Below are 12,461 nucleotides of genomic sequence, written 5' to 3'. Positions count from 1 at the left end.
TGCAAGTATGAGATTGCAGAACCCTTATATGCTACATATAATGAGAAATAATTGATGTCAAATATGACTTCCTGTCTCAATGAAATTTAATTTCTAAACCCAAAGTGAACAAATAGTAAGGCAGTATTGGTGATACTACTTGCATCTGCTGTGTGAAAACTATTGTTACGTGTTTCCTTGACAGTTTAACCGGTGTCTTTCCCTGAAGCTAAACTTAAAGGGAAAGGCAATTGAAGACCTGCTGGTCACTCCTAAATTTCTCGATTTTTCTTTCAGCTGATGAAGGAAAAATAACTTTGGATCAAGTGAAGTTACCAGTTCAGATCAACTTCAGATCACCTGTGAAAGCATTCAGCTGCATGGAAGTGCCAATTTGTCTGGCTTTGATATTAATAACCATATATTTATAAATGCATACTCAAGGGAGTGAAGTAACTACACAACATGTGTTCTTGTTTTCAGAAACCAGCTTTATGCAAATGCCTCTTCGAAGCCTCTTTGCAATGAGCTTGGCACTTGCAGCATTTCTTAGTGAAAATCTTCTCTGAACCGGTCACTGCTGTTTTGTAGTCCTCTTTTTTTGAGTGGAGCCATTGTGGGTTGGGATGGATGGAGTGTAGCAGAGGGCAGTGAATGCTCAAAGCAGTGGAAGGCAAGGAGTTGAGTGGTGTCACTGCCATTTCCCATTTCCTTTCTACATGGTGTATGTTCTAGCGTAGGAAAGCCAGTCTTTAAAAGATGAATTTGAGGATTTATGTTTACTGTGCTTCAAGGGCACTGTTAATTGAAATTAGGAGTGATGACTGTGTTCATGTGTAGTTGAGAAAGGATTTATTAAATATACTCAGATATTACTTTTGAATTTTTCACAGCTGTGGCAACGTTGAGGACTGAATTGCTGTTGACTAGGATTAAATTATGCTTTAGCCATTGCTCAAATTGCAGTGTCTCATAATGTTTGTGTCATCCTGAAAAAAAAGAAAAAGAAAGTCTTAGAGCATTTAACAAAGAAACTCAGGGCTGCCAGTTTCAAGCTCGTGCAGCTCAGGAAGTCACATGGCTTGCCCACATAATTTGTTAATGGGTTGGTGTGCCAAGCAGAAAGTATTGGCGTGTCATTGGAGTCAGGTCAGCTTGTGAGAATTCAGATGTGTGAGATACTCCGCCAGTAGCAGAATGCTCTGTAGCTAAAGGAGCTTGCCCCTCGAGCCAGGAGGGAAAGCTGCTGAATTTTAAGGACCTTGTTAGTGTTAGCTGATGTTGTATAAAGGCTCGAGGTGTGTGTTCTAATCTTAGCACTGCTGCTTTTCCCAACGTAACCTTGTCAACTTCTAATTTGCTGTCACTTTTCAGTCTAAGTAAAAGTGAGTTTTTGTTATGCTTGTGTTAGCCACCTCCTCACTGACATAAAACGAATTGTGTTTGGTTAAAGAGTCTAAGTTTAAGACATTTCCTAATGCAGCATTACTGATGTGGAAAGCAAATTTGGAAGTGAGAAGCTGCATCTCTGGAAGCCCCTTTGCTTCATGTTTCCGTTGATCCTCATGAAGATAGCTTTGATGGTAAAAAACAGGAAGAAATAGTAAAGAGGCAAAATCAGAAATTACGTGTTAAAATGGAGTATATATTCCCATAAATGTTTGTGCCAGGTTAAAAGCTGATGCTGGGGTTCAAGAATCCATGAAGTTCAGAGGGCACTTCATTGAAAATAGCTATCTGTGATTGCTTCCACTGTTGTATTGCTTGCTGGATCCCAGCATGAAGCTGCAACCAGAAAGAATAATACCTGTGTCTGGCACCTCGTCTTACTGTTTACAAGATGTGTTGGTGACTTCAGAACTGGTTGACTGTGCTTCATTGTTGGTATTGAGCTCTAAATTACCTCATAAATACTATTTATTTTTTCTCTAGTAAGGAATTGGGGCTGTTATCAGCCCAAGTCAGTGCTAAACTATTCACTGCAATAGTGGAAAACTTGTGAGAGGAACTGTATGCAGTGCTGTGTTCTCATCACAACCAGCTCTTGTTGGCTTCTGTCATGCTGCATTGTTTGCAGCAGACCAGCAGGATACCGGAGAACAATCAGAAGCCAGAGCAGGTTCACATTTCATTGCATGGGCTTCAGAGTTGGCAGAGGAACAATGAGCTTGGGGAAATCCCCTTGGATGGGTGCTGCACAGTGATCTGACTTCAGCATTTGTTTAGAAAAAGATTCCCCAAATGGTGCTTTTTATTCTGAGATGTGTAAGTGCATTTCAGTAGGTCAGAATTGAAGGTCTTTGCTTGAAGCCTTTGCCTCTAATCTGTAGGAAACTGACCAGTTCTTCTTGTACTTGGGTTGTCTTTTCTTGCCTTCTGGGTAGGAAAAGCCCGATGCAAAAGCTGTTGCTCACTGTTCCTTAAATTTAAATTTACTGCTTGGTTAAATTGATGAGTTCTATCCTAGAACTGGTCTTCACTTCCTCTTAGTTTCGTGGGAGGCTTCAAGTCAAGTTCCTCTGTAGATATTTGAAGTAATTTTAACATATGCTGTAGTTCTGAAGTCTTGAATGTGAAGAGAGCATATTATCAACTGATGGGGAGACTTTCAGTTTTATTATGGAAAGTTGTGTCAAAACAGCTCTTGACTCTGGTGCTTGGTTGAAGAAGTCCTTTCTCTTAAATATGTCACTCAAATGTTATTTTCAAGGACTCCAGGTACATTTTCCATGAGCACCTTCTGCTCATTCGTTTGTTTGTGAGTCTGCAGCAGCACAGCATATGCTTGCCAAAGCTTATTCTTTACTGTCCTTCTACAGTATGGATGTCCCCTTCTGTGACAATGAGGGCACTTGAGTATTGTGTAAGGGCCTTATAAAGGAAAGAATTCAGCTGTGTCCCTTCTAATTAATTCCACTAAGCTGAGAATGAAAATACCTTTTTCTCTTTTGTCTAAACATGAAGTGTCTGATGTTTTTTTTTTATGTCCTGTGTATCTGTCTTGCAGACTGCCTTGTCAAAGCACCATTTGTATCAAGAGAACCATGTCCTGCTGTCTCCTACATCTTTCAACTGAATGAATGTAGTTGGAAGAGATAATACCTGCCAGTAGGGTTGTCCCTGTGGCAAATTGCATTGATGGCAGCTCTTTAAAAATGCTGTAATATCCTACTTGATATTTTACTTACTGTGTGGCAACTGATTCGTATTTTGTGCAGCAACCTCCCACACTTTCAAGGAATGATTTAACCAGCTCTCCTTGCACCAGGAAGCCACTGTTTTTACTTGCATGTTTACTTGCATAACTGTTTTTACTTGCACGCTGATATTCTCAAGCCTTTTAAACTCTGATCTTTGGCTGCATTAGTACAGGAGGGAGAGTGCCACCTTGACACAGGGTGGGTGTTGGTAGATAAGGGTTGTCTCCCGACAAGTGGAAGGAGGAAGAGCAAATTGTTGGACACCCTGGGAAAGTACTTCAACTGTTAAGCAATTGCATGTGAGGCAAGAGTGCTTGTATGCATCAGCTTCAGTTGCATGTTCTGGGTGTGGATCATGAACTAGATGCTAAGGACTTCAGGACTTGTCTGTAATCATAACACTTCCTTTTTGTCTGTCTTTAGGCAATGAAGCTCAATAAATGGGCTTTGATATCCATTTTACAATATTTGTCCCATGCATTCCTGCATTTTAGGGCTGTAATTCAGTGGGCATGGTGGCAATGGTCCAATGATTGGACTTGAGGACCTTAGAGGCTTTTTCCAGCAATAATGGTTCTGTGGTTTCTGGTATGAATATCTAACGTAAATTCCCATATTCTGGCCCCTGGAGTAGTTAGGCATCTTGGCTGTCAAGTTACATTCTTGATTTTGCCTTTACTCATCTTTCAGGCAACATAGTGTCTCAGCAAACAAAATCTATTTAAAAGAAGCAAAACATGCTGTCCTGTACCTGAACGTTGATACTTCATCAAGCCTTTTCATGGGTTTTCCTTAATAGTTATTTTCTTTATTATCAACATGCATTGCTGGAAGTGAAGGCAGTGCCATTGTCTGACTTCAGTTAATTTTTATATTTGCTTATATATCAAAATTTGCTCTAGCAGTCGTGACTTAGGTACCATTTGGTTCTTTTTCCCAGTATGTTGCTTGGGGAAACCTGCTTTATGGCTCAAGTCTTGTCTTCATTTGAGTTCTGTTGCTTAGGAATTCTGCATGTCCTGTGGACTTTATATCTAATACCTGTCTTTATTTGAATTTTTATACTCCTCATTCTTAAAGATACTCATGCTTGGATTAAGATTAGTATATTCTCACACTGCTTTTCTTGTAGATGTACCCACACAAGTGGTGTAGATGCAATGGGAGTCATTCTGGCATGGTGTCTGGGCACTCCATAGTGTTAGCACCATCCCACATACCCACTGGTTTGAGGTAGTTCATCAGAATGTCAGATCTTCAGGTTTTCCAGTGTCCACCAGTTGCCGTCCAGCAGCCTCACACCTGCAGCACTCTGAGCTGCTCACCCATTTGGAGGGTGTCAGGCTGTTGGAAGTCAATGACTAGGCTTTGCCTTTGGTAGCTGTACCTCTAAGCTAGTGACAGAAGCTTCCACTGCACCTGCAGTGACTAACAGTGGTTAGAGAACTTCAGATGAATATCATTCTTAAGTACTTGTTTGAGGCCAGTCCTGAAACATGCTTTCTGAGCTCTGTGTATGTCTTCTGAAAACCTGAGCTATGAGAATGCTGTCAGCTGGTAACTGACAATTTGTTCTGGACAGATTAGCCAGTGTTATGATGGGTATGGCTTCCTGTAAAGATGGGTTGTCCTTTGCCACTCTTTGATTCTGTTTAGGTCTGTTTCCATGTTAATCCCTATTTGGATTGATACAGGGAATTATCTGTGAATTTGCAGTGGGTGTCACCTTAACCCACTGTGTGATATTGCTCTTAATATTATCCAGAGAAATGGAAAGGTGGGGACACGTGGTGTGAAATGAAATTGAGATAAATCTGCTACATTGTCCATTCCTTACATAGCATGTGAAGGAAAGATGTATTTACTAGTTTGGCATAGCTCCTGTCCTGTGCTAGCCATCTGTAGTTGGAGCAATTCAGTGACAGTTTAAGTATTAGAAAGGAATTGCTCGATTACCTCTTTCAGTAGGCATGGTATAACGAGACAGATGGGCATTTCTCAGCTGAACTGAGTTGCTGAGCATACTTGCTTTGTAGCTAAATGCTTGATCTGGGGCAGCACCTCACTACCTGCATGGAGCTTCGAGAGGTTCTTTTCCTAAGACAGAACATGTGTGCTTGGATAGCCTTTCTTTACTCCAGTGATAGTTTCGATCCTTTCTTGCTTCTAGGATGTGATGTCTTAAATGTCTCTGGACTTTCTGACAAAATCTTTTCAGTGTGTTGTTTTCGGATGAATTACAGTTTTGTTAATACCAGTTCACTCAGACACATAATGAACACAGTGCTTCCAGCAGTGGGAATTTCAGAATTACATAATTCTCTCTCAGTTGAGTGCTGTGTTTTCAGTTCTGAGGATAGTATGATAAACAGCAAAATAATATAGCAATCAGAAAGTTTTTATTGGATATAACAGCATTACAAATGAAAGCATGGCAGGACTTTCAAGGTTGCATTTCAGGAGTGCCATGTGAGCACACAGAGCTGCATCTCTACAGCTTATGGAGCTGTATATTGGTCTGTTTGGTAGTGCCTGGTTAGTCTTTGGGTCTTGTGGCCACTTCTTGGTGGCTTTTGAAATATTTCATTGAAGGGAGAAATCAGCATTGTGTTTCATCTTATCACCAATAAGCCAGCTGCAGAGATAATCGGATATAAATTGCAGCTGCTCAGTGCAGTCATATTATCTTGGAGAGGGAGCTGCAGGGCAAGTTTCCCAACAAAGCTGTTAGCTCATGGTTTCTGCAGGCTTCTTGTTCCTGCTTTGTTTTCAAGCTCACCAGCATAAAACCCATGGCCAGCTCCCCGTTGGCTCTAAGTGAGGCTGCGCTGTAGCTCATGCCCTTTATTCCTCAGTCCTGAGCACTGGCACTTTGCAGAACTGAAGAAGCAACCTTCTGCCCCTGAGCAGAGTGATGTGCAGCTCCATGCTGAGCTATAACAGAGGGTCTTGAGTACTTCCCCCTTCACTTCGCATCTGCTGTGGATGTCTTCAGAGTTCAAGCTAGAGTAAATGATGTTCAGTGGCTTTTTTTTTTCCCCGTAGTGTTAGAGGAGTGAATTGTATCCTTCATCTCCTGCTTTTCTGATTATTTTGATGTGTTAATGTTTTAACATGGATCCATAAATAAGGAAGGTAACTGCAATTGTTTTCCACAGTTCAAATGCTGTGTTTTGTATTTGATGGAATTATTTTTGCATCAAATTTTATATGACTGTTTTCTTGAATGAGAGAAGAGTTGTGTAAGGAGTTTGGAGGCATAGGGCAGACAGTCACAGTTGTGGAAATAAAGCAGCCAGCTGCCAGTCTTACTACTGGTTGAGTTTGTTCTGGGAGAAATTTGAGCTTTCTCTTTTGGAGCCTGGGTCTTCTTAGACATTACTTAATATCCTTTTCCTACAGCACGGGCATATCTGTTCGGTGGCTGTCTACCTGCACTTCTGCTCACATATCTCCTTGCTGTGGTTGTTAATGCTGTCTTGCAACACAGCTTACCATCTTTTTTCTTCCTTTACTTCTCTATTCTACTCTCTGTCACACAATGGATCTCTGTGAAAGTGCCTTATCCAACTTCTCTTAATGATGAGTGGCACTGCAGATTTGTGTAAGTGATTTTATAAGAAGAATTCAGAGTTATTGCTTTTTATTCAGCCAGGGGATTAGCTCATCTGTCTTACAGACAGAAGAAAAATCATTATTTCGTACTAGATTCCCAAATCTTTACACTTTCTGTAGCGAGAAAGAGAGATCAGAACTTCTGTGCTAGCTGCCAGCATGTAGAAAGGACTGTCAGGTCAGAACACAGAAGCAGCCCTGCAGACTTTCAATTGAAAGGTGAGTATGAGGAAACTGCAGTCAGGCAGATTTCATAGAAACTGTCTTCTATGCTGAATTGTACAGGAGCCGTGGAACTTGTTAATTGGTGATTTCGATCCATCTCTATCACATCTCAGCCTTTCAGGTCCGTCTTCTGGCTTCTGTTATTTTCAAGGCCCTCATTCCAAAGGTTTGCTATACGCTTTGTATACCTCCCCCTGAGCTCTATGGGTTCATGAACCCAGTGTCCCCAGGAAGAAAATACTGAAATAAAAGGGAAGGTTCACTTTCATTCGTCAGTGGATCCTTTTTGTGCTATTGGTGAAGTACTGAATGGTGTCTTTGCAGGAGTACAACTTCAGTCCAGCTGTGCCAGTGCTGAGCAGACGCCTCAGGCAGTAGAGCTGTCCTTGTTTTCCAGCTGTGCGTTGTGTATCCTAGATCTGAGATCTTACGTAGCAAAACTCAAGGCTTGTGAGTATAAGGTGCAGGAGGAAGATGGTCAGGTGGTCTTGAACATAACTCCCAAAACTTTTACTGGGTGCAGACTCTGAATGATGTCATATATTTAAGGAAATCATGAAGGATTCAATGTTAGTACTTCACAAATACAGAAGATCATTCTGTAATGACTTCTGTGCAGCTTTGGCTTTAACTAGTTTGATGAAATCTGCTTTTCAGATTTTTTTTTTCCCCTTTTTCTGAAGCTGCTACTTTAGTTCCCTGAGTCTCCATTCCTGAACAGACGCCCTGTTGCTTTGCAAGGCTGCAGAGAAGAAAGTGGAATTGAGTTATGTTTGAGCTATGACAATATTTAACAACTTCTCTATATAGTGTTCCTGCTACTTGATAATGTAAACGCCTTTGAAGTGGTTCTGCCTTGCTTGCATCTGATGTGCTTGCTGCAGGAACTGCACTGTGTACAAAGAAAGCAGCTGGAGGTTGCCAGTGCTGTGAACAGTTTTAGTGGTAAGATGGTTACTTTGTTCATTGTTTCTGTCCAATTATTGAGAAGACCTATGTGACCTACCACCTTTATGCTGGCTTGTTTTAGCTGTTCTGCAAATGTGCTCGGGGCAAGTGCAAATCTATCATGGAGGGATGGATCCGCGTCCTTTGCCACACAGGATCTATCTTCAGCCAGTGTGTTCCAGCTCAGAGATGGTCTGTCTGTAATTGTACCCTTAGATGCGTGTTGCTTTAGACTGTTGGATCTTTTATGGCTTATTATGTGGATTATTATGAATTCTGATACAAATTTTGATTCCTCTGATTAGAGCACGATGCGTTAAATAAGCAATGATTACTTTCTTTTTTAAACAACTCAAACCACTTCTGTCCCATGTTTATTCTTTATGTGCAGGTTTAAAATTCATTTCTATTTGGAGTAATGTCCAGTTTTTAGTAGGCTTGTAGGCGTTCCAATTAGATGGTTTGTGCTGATTGGAAACATTATCTGTAATATGCACACAGAAGCAGCACAAACACATTTTTGCCTATCTTTGATATTTAGGTTCTTCCTGCCCCCACATTTTTTCCTATGTGTCAGTACTTTGTGTCTTATAAAGAGAAGCTGTTTTGGCACTGGGTCTCAAAATTGTGAAGTATTGCTGCAGCTTTCTGCTGTTTAGGTCATTTCTTGCCCAGAGTAGGGTTTTTTGGAGCTTGGATTTTCCTGTTAGAGGAAATGATGAAATGGAAGAACTGAAGGCATGCTCTATGCTGCTGCATAGTGATAGCCACATTAAAGATTCTTCTTGCCAGAAATGTTGAATATCATCTGAGATGCTGCTCCTTATAAGCAGATAAAAAGGATTGAAACACCAACTCCTTTCCTTTTAGGGAAAGTGTCAGGCAAAAGTAGGACTGGTTCCACCCAGAGCAATGAGTCTGACCCTTTCTTTTGTGATCAATCCCAAAACTGGGATTGCAGGGCTGAATTGTCCCAGTTTTAGTGTGTATTAGTTGAACCTGGATATATGCTAGAATGTTGACTTTCCCCTGAAAATCTCAAGAGTTAGCAGTCAGCAATTGTGAGTATGCTTTGATGGTTTCCTCATTTTCTGGAAAATAATCTTCCTGCTCCTAGAACTTCAGAAGGCCTGCAGAATGAGGCCAATTGATTCTTTGAACTCCTCAAAAATAAATGTGGTAATACTGCAGGGTCTGCAAAGCAACAGTCCTGACATGCCGTGAGTGCTGGAGGCCACAAAATATTGTGGTTTGCTAATCTAAATCAGTGCTGAAAACACTGATTAAATAATAATAATAATAAACTCCCTAGCATTTGAATAATTGATGTTGTTTATGTCAACAGTTAAATTGTTTTGAGCAGTTGTGAAAACATTTCTTTTAATGAAAGTGTCCACTCTTGTGGGACAAAATACATTAACTTTGAGGTTTTTTTTTTTTTTTTTTTTTTTTTTTAAGTATAGTGAAATCTTTCCTGCGTAGACAGGGCTTCAGTCTTGCTTGGCTACGGGAAGCAGATTATATTTTGGAAATAGTGATGGTTTACCATGCTGAGATATACAGCATGTTCTAAACCAAAAACCCAGTTTTGCAAAGTGTGAAGCCTCAAGTGTGCTTAGGGCTGCAGTGTGAGGGCAGCCTGCTTCCTAAACATGAAATGGTGGTATGTGCTGGCTCCTTCCCTCCTCATAAATTCAGCGTGCCTTGGAATGTCCCCAGCACTGTGGCCAGCTGTCTTCAGGGCTGTCTGCATCCAGTACATCTGTGCTCTTGGACTCTTCCTTGCAGGACAGGGTGGCTGCAGCAGAGTTCCCAGTGCATGTAGTCCCAGTGGCTGGCAGCTCACCAACCTGGTAGTGGTGTAGGAAGGCATAACTGGCATCATGCTGGGGAACATCCTAGCTGCTTCCTAGGATACTTGTATCCTAGGAATCTTGATCCGTGGCTTGGGAATGTTTCCAAGCAAGACTTACCTTAGAAGTACATATGTTAGTCCTTTATTCTTCCAGAATCTTTATGGGCTAAAGCAAACCTACATCTCATAAGGGATTTAACACACTGTAGAAAGGCAAGTTTTTAGGAGAGAACACCACCTATTTTGAAAGGGGGCACAAATCCTTCTTGAGTCTGTGCCTCCATTTATGTGGCATTAATCACTGCTTAAATATTGTTCAAAATGCAGTTTCCTTTGCAGCCACCAGCTCTCTACAAGTCCATTGCTTGTGTTTGAGTGAACCCACTGTGTAGGTGTAGTAAACGCAACCTTTAATGGAAGCCCTGTGGATGGAGATTGGATTTGGGATGTGTGTTTGACTTACAAGAGCTCTAGTTTACTTGGATGGGTGACATGGAGCAGGGAGGTCTGGCAGCATGCAGGCAGTGGATCTTCTGTGTGAGCAGAACAGAGAGGCCATTAAATGAAGCACAGATCTGTGTTGAGATAACTGTCTTTGAACTACAGGACAATTTCCTGCAGGCTGTGCAGTGTATTTGGATTTTTGGACCTGGAAAATAGTCCTACTGTAGATGAGCCAGTAAGCCATCAGTATTAATCCCAGCCCGGGCAGGCATATGTCCCAAAAGACAGCACTGTAAAATGCAATGGATGGGTAATGGAGCAGTTTTGCTCTCTTGCTAATCGTTTTTTCTGTACTTTCTTTTCCAGTACCCCCATGTGCTTCCTCACCACCTTCCTTCTCTGTGGTGTCCTGGGTCCTAAGTTACACCTCCATCATACAGTCACTTCAGAGTACTGTTTGTCTTTTTATAGGTTTTGGACTATGAAATCAACCTTGATGGTTCGAATACTTACAGAGAAGAGGTTGATAACGTAAAATACTGTTCCTGTTTGGCATACTGTAAGGCTATAGCACTTGTGTGTGTTGTGAAGTAAATATGTGGCACATGGTGCTTACACCCCACAATTTTGAGAAGGTGGAATCTGTGTGACAGCATCAGCTTTCAAGCACAGAATCCATTGCTCCAGGGAGTAAGCTGCTAGAGATACCTGTGTCAGTTAAATGCAGCACTGTGTCTACTTACTGTTCTTCTAATTGAGCGTATGTGATGATTGTCTGACAAGCAGTAGTGGTGCAGATTTAAGGACACAGGGATGTTCCCTGATGTCCCACAGGCAGCCTGTGTGTCTTCAGGGCAACAGTTCCAGTCTATGCATGGCTGCTGGCAGCCCACCATGCAGGTAGAGGCACCTTTGGAGTAGCAGTGATGGTCACTATCCCCCTTCTGCCCCCTGGGATTCTGGAGAGCTGTAGATTGCCTTAGAGCATCTCCCCCTCCCTGGGATGGTATTTAATTGAGGTATGTGAGACAGGCAGGAAGGGGAGCAGACCCACTCCCTCCCTTTCCCTGTGGCCTGCACTAAAGTTTTTAAAAAGTGTCCGTGGAATTGTGGTGGCTATCTGTGCTAGAAGTGCTGCTAAGAACTGTGTCAGCTGGGGTTGGTAACTTAAATGTAAATCTCAAACTCTCTTTTTAAAATCAGAGGTGGGGCGAACTTCTTGTCCTTTTCTTTCTGGTACAGCTTTTCAGAGGTTGTTAACTTCAAAGGTGAAGAAGCAGCCACATCTCTGGTTTTAAGATGTTTGTTGCCCGAGTTCTCTCCATTTCTGAGTCTTGTTCTGTGTTATGTAAAATAAATAATCATTTCTCAGTGGTCACAGAGCACGTCTGTGGTGGACTTGAGGTGGGCCCATGCCTCTGAGAACATGCCCATTTATATACTCATGCTATTCTTTGCTTTGCCTCCATCTGCTGCTCCTTTCAACTTGTGCTTGTGTCACTGGAAGTTCCTTCTTTTGAACTGTTGTGCTTGTCACTGAGCTGTTTTCCAAAAGTTGTCTCTCATTTCCTCCTGCTTGATTTCACAACTAAAGTTTTGTTGTTCGGTAGCTGGGACTTAAGGTTACAGCACTGTAAATCTGTGTAAAACATACATCTTGTATGGACTGAAAAATAACAAAAATAACACCCATTACTTAACCAAGGAGAACGCAGAAATTAGTGAGAAGCATCACTGCAATATGCTTCTCTTTGGAGCCCAAGTTTTCCTGTACTGAGAAAAGCAGTAAATAAGAGTATATGTGGAGAATGGCTGAATGGTGGCACCTTGGAGCTAGACTGTGATAGTTCAGTTCCAGATGCACATGGCCTGTGATGGTAATTGTAGGGCAGTTTGCATTGAAGAACAAACAAAAACAAAAAAGAAACCAACCCAGAAATGACTCCTGAAAAGATAATTTTGGTACGAGCTAGGCTGAGGAAGTTTTGCCTGTTTTAAGGAGCATTGCAGCTGTATCAAGTACCTAAAGTCAGAATTTGTTCACCCTTTAAAAACATGATCATTTACTTTGAATCACGCGTTCCATTTTGATAGCCTCCTTCATATAGAAAATATAGCATGCGACGTCCATCCAAGTGCAAGCCTCCCAGTGCTCTATCTTCTATGTGGAAGGAAGTACTCTGTACATTTCTCCA

At 41.6% G+C, this 12,461-nt stretch overlaps 1 protein-coding gene across 2 annotated transcripts in view; it reads left to right on the top strand.

Annotated features, from left to right (window-relative positions):
- Positions 1 to 12,461, top strand: part of SMAD2 (SMAD family member 2) — a 40,490-nt gene that overhangs the window by 14,042 nt on the left and 13,987 nt on the right. The window lies entirely within an intron of this gene.

Source organism: Tympanuchus pallidicinctus, unplaced genomic scaffold (assembly GCF_026119805.1).
Source record: "Tympanuchus pallidicinctus isolate F22 unplaced genomic scaffold, pur_lepc_1.0 scaffold9, whole genome shotgun sequence".
Lineage (NCBI taxonomy): Eukaryota > Metazoa > Chordata > Aves > Galliformes > Phasianidae > Tympanuchus > Tympanuchus pallidicinctus.
The sequence above is the reverse complement of the archived record's forward strand: the minus strand, read 5'-3'. Positions and strand labels throughout refer to the sequence as shown.